Genomic DNA, 9137 nt, shown 5'->3' on the forward strand with positions numbered 1-9137 from the left:
GCAGCGTAAGGGATCCAAAAAGGGATGAGGAACCACCCAGGACCGACAGTAGGAGGAAGGGCAAGGGCAGAAGGCAGTGTTGTGGGTGCTGGGAGAGCTGGAGCTGTGCAGGGAGCTGCCATTTGCAGGAACACGGTTGGACCTACAGATTATCATACTAAGTGAAGTAAGTCAGACAGAGAAAGACAAATATCATATGACATCACTTATATGTGGAATCTAAAAAAAAAATGACACAGGTGAACTTATTTACAAAACAGAAACAGACTCACAGACATAGAAAACAAACTTAAGGTTACCAAAGGGGAAAGAAAGTGGGGGAGGGATAATCAGGAGTTTGAGAGTAAGAGATACATACCACTAATTATGGTTACCAGAGTGAAAGGGGTGGGGAGGGATAAACTGGGAGTTCAGGATTTGCAGATACACACTGCTACATGAAAGGAGATAAATAGTAGAGGTCCTACTGTATAGCACAAGGAACTATATTTAATATCTTATAATAACCTATATTTAAAAAGAATATGAAAAGAAATAAGTATATATGTATACATATCATTATGCTGAGTACCAGAAACTAACACGTTGTAAACTGACTACACTTCAATTAGAAATATAAAAAAAAATTAAATAAAAAAAGATACATACCATTATACATAAAATAGATAAACAACAAAGATTTACTGTTTGGCACAGGGAACTATATTCACTATCTTGTAGTAAACTATAATGAGAAAAAATCTGAAAAAATATATGGAACCGAATCAATTTACTGTACACATGATACTAACACAATAGTGTAAATCAATTATACCTCAATTTAAAAAAAATTATCCCTAATTTCTCTTTTAGTCATGGTGAGATCAATGTTTAACACATAGTTGTTCAATAAAATACTGTAGATTGACTAATGGGGGTTCCTAAGACTAACAGGATTTCAAGATTTATATCTAGTTTTGACATTAACTCAAAGAATTTCATATGTTTAAAATTCTACCTATATTTGGTCCAAGATAAATTAAGTAAGTTAGTAGGCTGAAAGAGAAAGAAAATCTAAAAGGAGGAAAGCATGGATTTTAGAGTCAGAAAGTCCTAGATTAGGTTCACAGTTCAGACAGTTTCACTCTCACGAAATGGTGCCGTGGCAAGTGGCCTAATCCCCGACCCTCGGTTTTCCTCATCACTCTAACGTGAATAAAGAAATACCACCATTTGCCATTCTATTTTCTCCCTCCGCCCTCGTCAAGAGGCAAGAATGTAATGAATGAAGCCTAGTTTTCTAAGTGCTTCCACTTAGAGACACATAAAGGAGCCCCAGACAATTTCCAAGTCATGGTCCAAGGGACAATGAATGCATTATATCCACTGCCAGCTACACTCATCTTGAAGGTAGACACCAAAGTCTCACATTCATTCACCTGTTCAACAATGTAGGAGCTCTCCCACGGTACTGGACACGGTGCTACTGCGGGGGACGTAGAAGTGGGTAAAACAGGCATCGTCTCCACCCTCGGGGGTCATGGCTATTAGGAAAACAGACACAGTCAATCAACCCACAAACAAATATAAAATGGCTATTTTTGAGAACTGCAATGAAGGAAAAGAGGGTGTATGTGCGACAATCATGGGGAATATCATTTCTGCTGGGGGCATCTTAGGGCAATTTCTCTAGAAGTAGAGCCTGCAGTGAGGATGCTTGTGCAAGTGACTCATTGAGAGAGCGCTCTCAGGGGAGACCTGGAAGGGAGTGAGAGTAGCAGTGAGGCCAGAGGGAGAATCTGGGCAAAGATGGGGGTTCAGGAGGATTCTAACCTCAGCCTGATCCCACTGGGAGCTCTGAAGCTTAATTTCAGGACCAAATTTGTCCCATCAGAGGCAAGGGGACTGAGCTGTTTTACTCCAGTATCAATTAATAGTAGGCTAAGGTTGCCCTCTGTGGGGAGAATAACCTCCCAGGCATCTTTCAGGAAAGCAGTTCCCATCAGCCAAAGGCAATGCTCTGGAGGAAGGTGCAGGTGGGAGCAGTTAGCAGCGGCCACAGCAGTGGTCAAGGGATGTGCACCATCTGGCTATCTGGGAACAGGTGATAAAGGCAGGGCATCAATGGCATCTGATACAGAGCATTCGGGGAGGCTTTTCAGAGGGAGTGACTTTTGAGCTAGGACTTGAAAGATGAGTAAAGAGTTAGCCAAGAAAGGGACTTCCAGGCTCATGAGACAACATGTGCCTGAAGGGAAACAAGAAGGTGAGCAGCACGGAAGAACTGTGCTGTAGAGGAAAGTGGATCAACATCATTTGGGGGAGAGCCCAGATCATTTTGGATTTTATCCTAAAAAAGTGAGAAACTACTGACAGGCTTTAAGTGGAGAAGAGACATCATCTTCCTCCCAGTATTTTCATAGCTCCTTGTGAAAGAGAAATAATAAAATCGCTGTGCTTAGGCTAACTAATTCTTGGCCTTTTACTTACTGTTCGCTTTTAGAGTGGTCAGCAAATCTGACTGATGGGACACTGCTCCCAGCCCCAGGCCCATTGTTAGAGTTAGAGCTATTGATTTCCCCTTTTGTTTTACCTTACTCTGGTAATTGAAATTTACAATCATGTTTGGATTTTCAGTCATTCCCCCAGGAAAGGGGTCATGGGACGATAATCTCAGGAGAATGACCAGACCCTCTGAAGTTCATCCTGGTGCCTGATGAGACGGGCTGATAACCCTCCAGACCACCAGACAGCCCCATGACACTGGACAGACACGCCAAGATTTCGGAGGAAGCTTTACCAGAAACTTTTGTTAATTAATATCCCATTTTACGCCCCAATTTGCTTACTATATAATCACTAAGCCCCAACCCTAAGAAGGGTTCACAATGCTGAAGGCACCAGCCTGCTGTGAGTCCCCTTTGCCTGGCAAAGCAATAAAGCTGCCTCTTTTCTTCTACGCTCCAAGACCTTGTCTCTAAGTTATTCAGTTCGTCAGGGACGGAGGACGATCTTTCAGTAACACTTGGACTGCCTAGGAATGAGTGGGAAGAGGGAAATGGGAGATGCTGTGAAACCAGTTAGGAGGCTGGTTTGTAGTTGTCTGGGCTCCCAGGGATGGTGGTTTCCACTAGAGTGGAATGGGGATGGAAAGGGAAAGATGGACTCAGGAGGTATTTTGGACATAGAAACAACAGACTTTGGTAATGAATTGTCTGCGATGGGGAAAGTTTTACATCTTGATGGAAGCTCACAGTAAGCATTTTTATTTATACTATTTTCCCTTTTTGTCTATTATATGCAAAACACAGGCTTAGAGCCTGGGGTTAAGGGGTGCTTCTCTTTCCATCTATCCCTGCTAGTTGGTAGGGCACACTCAAAGAGACTGACAATAAAGCAAGGTAACAAAACAGCCACACTACAACAGCTAGCCAAACTTCTGGAGAGTAAATTGAGTGACTTTTCTACGGTGGCATAACAAGCTGACACACACTTAGGGACTTTCAACAACATACATCTATTATCACACAGGTTCAGTGGGTTAGGAGGGCGAGCATAACCTTCCTGAACTCCCTACTCCAGAGTCTCACAAGACTACACTCAACGTGTCAGTCAGGGATGGGGTGTCATCTGAGGATCAGGGTCCTCTTCCAAGGACACATGGTTGTTGGAAGAATTCATTTCCTTGCCTCCTTCTTTGAGGCCAATAGGAGACTATCTTACTACTAGACCCTTTCAAAGGGCTCACCTGGTTAGGTGAAGTCCACCCAGGACTATTTGGTTAACTTACACACAACTTTTTCGGTACTTTAATTCCCTCTGAAAAATTCCCTCACCCTTGTCATATAATGTAACCTAATCACAGGAATGAGATTCCATGGGAAGGGGGTTATATGAGGGCATGGGTCATTGAGGGTCATCTTAGAATTCTGCCTACCACACACTGAAATTAAAAAGAGATCAACAGAAAAAAAGTTTCATGTCAGCTTATGGATTTGGCAGGAATTTTTAAAAATACCTTTATTATTAAATTTCTACTTCAAGGTTAGCAATCTCTACCCAAATTTGGTGAAGTCAGCCAGAGATAAGAAGAAAGGGATGCATACAAAAGATCCAGGTAGATAGATAATCAAACTGACTTGACTGGCTTCTCCCCCTGAAAACTGAAATTACTTAATTGGCAAATCATCATTCTTGCAGTTCTTGAATCGCCTGTTCTTTTCTCAGATACCAGATAACTGAACAAATGTTGAAAATAGGTTCACTTCTTACTTCTTTAACAATCTCATACCCACATCTGAACAACAGCATCTTGCAACCCAGGTGATTTCATACTCTTGCAAATTTGTTTTGAGATCTTTATAGAAGCTTTCCCCACATTAAATTACAACCTAGACTCTGTCTTCTTCATCCTTTCTCTATGAGGCCCCTTGGACTGTCCTCCTAAAGATCTTTAGCAAGTTTAAGTCTATCCAAAAGATACCACTGGAGTCATCTAAAACAGAATATTTGTCTAGAAGGCACAGTCGGTCTTCATTACAGGAAAGACAGAGTCCCTAGCGGGGCTGGTGGAGTGACTAGAGACCAGGGGCACAACCGTCCGGTGTGAGTACAGGATCACTGAGCAGATGACCAATGGAGAACACAACGAGGAGGCAATTCATGAGTTAAGAATCCAAGAAAAATCACAGGGTGTTGAAAGATCCTCGAAATTTGGGGTCATCTAGACTAAGAGGAAGTGAGGGTGAGGAAGACAGAAAATAAAATTATGTTAGCATCATAAATGCTGGAGTTTCCTATAGAAGAGAAATGGTAGCCTGACTGGGGGTAAGTGGGAGTTTAGATCCTTTAGAAATTACTTTCCTTCTACTACCCTTGATTACTGGATTAAGTCCTGGCTAATAAACACAAATCAGAAGTTTGAAGGATGGGAAGTTGTTTGTATAAAATGCCCTACATCTTCTGCCTCTGTCCTCAAGGACAAAGCAGCTAACCTACAAGCATTACACACACAGGCACACATCCACACACGCACTCAAACTCAGTAATATCCAGAACATAGAAAAGTGCATAAGAAGGGCTTTGACATCTTAGGGGCCACAAGCTATATTCCCAGAGATTGACTGTGGCCTCTATTCCCATGACGATTATACATTCAACCTGGGGCCTCCTTCCCACTCAGTGTAACCTCCATTAAAAGGCAAAAACCAAAAGGAAATAAAGCTGAAGCACTTCAGTGAGTCCAGACTAAGCACAAAGGCTGCTGGCATCACAGCCGGATGCAGGGAGCTGCTAAAACTGTCACATTACACATCTCACAGCACACTAATCGCTCCCTCCTCATTAGGGGCCATTGTAGAAAAGGCTGGATCAGGAAAGCTTTATGAAACATGCAAAGGTTTTTTGCTCCAATTCATTTGCAGTTCCCTTTATTACCTCATTAGTTATGCTCAGATGAACAATTCTGAATTTTCCTTCCTATTTCAATTTGTATAAGAACTTCTGTGACTGGTATGTCTGTGTGTGTGTGTGTGAGTGCGTGACTGCGATACATGATGATTTGTAGTCAGAAGCAGTACTCTTCCCATACTGTTCCTCTCCCATGATACAAACATTTTTTTGGAAATGTAACCTCATGTTTTCCCTTTAATTCAACTTCTTATTTTGAGATAGTTGTAGGTTCACATACAGTTAAGAAATAATACAGAGAGCTCTCATGTACCCTTTATCTGTTTTGCCCCAGTGGTAGCATCTTTCATAACTGCAATACAATAGCACACCCAGGAAACGAACACTGATATAATTAACTGACCTTCATATTTTGCCAGTTTTACATGCATTCATTTGTGTGTATTTAATTCTATGAAATTTTATCACATGTGTAGATTAGTGTTACCATCACCATTTCAACAGAGAACAGTTCCATCACCTCAAGAATCTCTCATCCTACCCTTTTATAGCCACACTCACCCCCTTCTTCTCTCTGTCCTCCTCCCCTCCTCCCCTTAACCCTTGGCAGTCACTAATCTCTCCTCCATCTCTGTGATTTTGTCATTTCAAGACATAAATGATACGACATTTTAAGACTGGCATAATTCTCTTGAGGTCACCCACATTGTTGCATTTATCAAGAATTCATTCCTTTTTATATTTGTGAACAATGCAACTGATAAGGGCTTAGTTTCCAAAATATACAAATAGCTCATACAACTTGATAACAAAAAAGCAAACAACACAACCAGAAAAATGGGCAGAAGACCTAAGTGGACATTTTACAGACATTTCTGTGTCTTCTAAGAAGACATACAGATGGCCAACAGGCACATGAAAAGATGCTCAACATCACTAATTAGAGAAATGCAAATCAAAACTACAATGAGGTATCACCTCACACCAGTTAGAATGGCCATCATTCAAAAGTCTACAAGTCTTCACCTGGAGCAGATGTGGAGAAAAGGGAAACTTCCTACACTGTTGGTGGCAATGTAAATTGGTGAAGCCATTATGGAAAACCATATGGAGATTCCTTAAAAAATTTAAAATAGAGTTGCCATATTATCTAGCAATTCTACTCCTGGGCATAAATCTAGAAAAAACTCTAATTCAAAAAGATATATGCACCCCAATATTCATAGCAGCACCATTTACAATAGCCACGACATGGAAACAAACTCAATGTCCATTGACAGATGAATGGATAATGATGTGGTGTGCATACACACACACACACACACACACACACACACACACACACACACACACACAGGAATACTACTCAGCCATAAAAAAGAATGAAATAATGCCATTCGCAGCAGCATGGAGGGACCCAGAGATTATCATACTAAGTGATGTAAGTCAGAAAGAAAAAGACAAATACCATATGATATCCCTCATATGCGGAATCTAAAATATGATATAAATGAACTTATTTACAAAACAGAAACAAATTCACAGACATAGAAAACAAATTTATGATTACCAAAACGGAAAGGGGGTAGGGGAGGGATAACTTAGGAGTTTGGGATTAGCAGATACAAAGCACTACATATAAAATAGATAAACAAAGTCCTACTGTATAGCACAGGGAACTTTATTCACTGTTCTATAAAAACCATAATGGAATAGAATATGAAGAAAAAAAAAATATATATCTGAGTCACTGTTGTACACCAGAAATTAACACAACATTGTAAATAAACTATAGTTTCATTAAAAAAAAAGTTCACTCACAGCAAAAAAAAAAGTGACAATGAATATATGTATGTTCATGTATAACTGAAAAATTGTGATCTACACTGGAATTTGACACAACATTGTAAAATGACTATAACTCAATAAAAAATGTTAAAAAAACAAACAAACAAACAAAAAAAGAGTTCATTCCTTTTTAGTGCTGAGTAGTATTCCATAGTATGGATGCACCACAGTTGGTTTAACCACTTACCTACTGAAGGACATTTGGATTGTTTCCAGTATTTTGCTATCATGAATATAAAGTTGTTGTTAATATTCATGTAGATATTTTCACCTCTCTGGAATAAATGCCCAAGAGTACAATCACCAGGTTGTACGGTAAGCACATATTTAATTTTTTTAAACCTGTCAAACTATTTTTCAGTGTGATTGTATCACTCTGGAATTTTAGATTCCCACCAGCAATGCAGGAGAGATCTCGTTTCTTTGCATCCTCATCAGCATATGATGTTATTACTGTTTTTGACTTGAGCTATTTAATAAACATAGCATCTATTGTATCATCCCATTCTCTTAAAGAATATCCATTAACTATTCAATCAGTATAGCTATCTATCCATTCAAGCATCCATCCATTCTACCTTTCTAGTCATTTATGTGCAGAGAAAGAGGCCTGGAATGTACCCTAATGTTAATGGTGATAATTTTTGGATGGTGGGATTTGGAGTCTTTTTTAAAAAAAATGAGATATAATGGGACTGCCATGCTAAAAAGTTGCATTCTAAAAAGATCCCTTGGGCAAAAAACTATGACTGTGGGGCTGGAGCAGACTCAAGAGGAAGGAAAGGGGTGTATCAATTGGATATTGAGAGTGGAAAAAAGGAGGAGCTGAGGAGGAAATTCGGGTTTCTGGTTTGGATGTCTGGTGAATGGAGGTAACAGTGGCTATTTTGAATTGAATATACAGGAAGAGACTTAGGACAAGAGGGAAGTGCATTTTGGACAAACTGATATCAAGTTGCCAATGGGATATTCAAGCGTAGCTGTGTAGTCACTGAGTGGTTAAGTGTGCCTGCAGCTCAGGAGAAAGGCCTGGCTGGGCGGACAGCAAAGTCCTCAGGTGAAAGTGGAAATCCTCAGGGTGAGTCTGCAGTCGAAGAGGCCCAGGCCCAGGTCCAGAATCCCGGGAAACACTAACTTTTAGGGGAAAATGGTGTGGTATGTAAGGGCAAAGACTTTGGAGCCAGACAGCCTGTTATTAAAGTATCTTGACCTCGGGCAAAGTACTTTACCTCAGTTTCTACATCTGTAAAATGAGCATAAGGATGGCACCATGGAACAGTGCTTGCTAATTTTAGTTTCACTAAGAGATCTGTGAATAAAGAGCTGTCCAAGAAGGTGAAGAAGAAGGGACTATGAAGAGGAGGAAGAGCTCTTAAGATATACTGAAGAAAAAAATTTCACTGAGACTTGCCGTGTCAAATTCAGCCAATAGGACTGTAAGATAAGGTCTGTGAAGCATCCGTCTTTCAACAATTAGTGGCTTCACCAAGAACAATTTCTGTGGGATGGAATGAGCCAGACTGTAAGGTGTGAGAGAACGGGGGTCAACAGTGATACTTGCTTCCCTCCCCTCTCCGCGCGAGCACGTCTCTCCCACTGGATGCTTCCCCTAAGAACAGTGAGTTATGGATCTTATACCACTTTTTCCAAATAGTTTCTGCCACAAATGGGATAATATGTGGCACCAGGTTACCTTTGACTCCTCTACATTTGTGCGGTGCACGTCGTAGGCGACCGAAGTAACTGCTAAGTCAGGTGCTTCTTCAGACTCCCTAATCCGTGTTATTTAGGGTAAACGGCTCCCCACTTGTCCAGGTCGACTCCTTCCACAACCGCTTAGAGTGGCATCCCCGTCGTCGCCTCTAGGTGGGGCGTGCCCTCTCGTCTGCGACCTCGGGTCA

The 9137-nt window shown here is 40.9% G+C and overlaps 1 protein-coding gene across 2 annotated transcripts in view; it reads right to left on the reverse strand.

Annotated features, from left to right (window-relative positions):
• The window catches only part of NAPEPLD (N-acyl phosphatidylethanolamine phospholipase D), an 89248-nt gene extending 80166 nt beyond the window's left edge, over window positions 1-9082 (reverse strand). The window contains exons 1-2 of one of the 2 annotated variants that reach the window (XM_074367617.1): window positions 8930-9082; window positions 1419-1523 (exon numbers count right to left, since the gene is read on the reverse strand). The gene's annotated coding sequence lies outside the window, so the exon portion shown is untranslated. The remainder of the gene's footprint in view (window positions 1-1418; window positions 1524-8929) is intronic. The other variant, XM_010946656.3, reaches the window with a different exon arrangement.
• Window positions 9083-9137: the final 55 nt, after the last annotated feature.

Source organism: Camelus bactrianus, chromosome 7 (genome assembly GCF_048773025.1).
Source record: "Camelus bactrianus isolate YW-2024 breed Bactrian camel chromosome 7, ASM4877302v1, whole genome shotgun sequence".
Lineage (NCBI taxonomy): Eukaryota > Metazoa > Chordata > Mammalia > Artiodactyla > Camelidae > Camelus > Camelus bactrianus.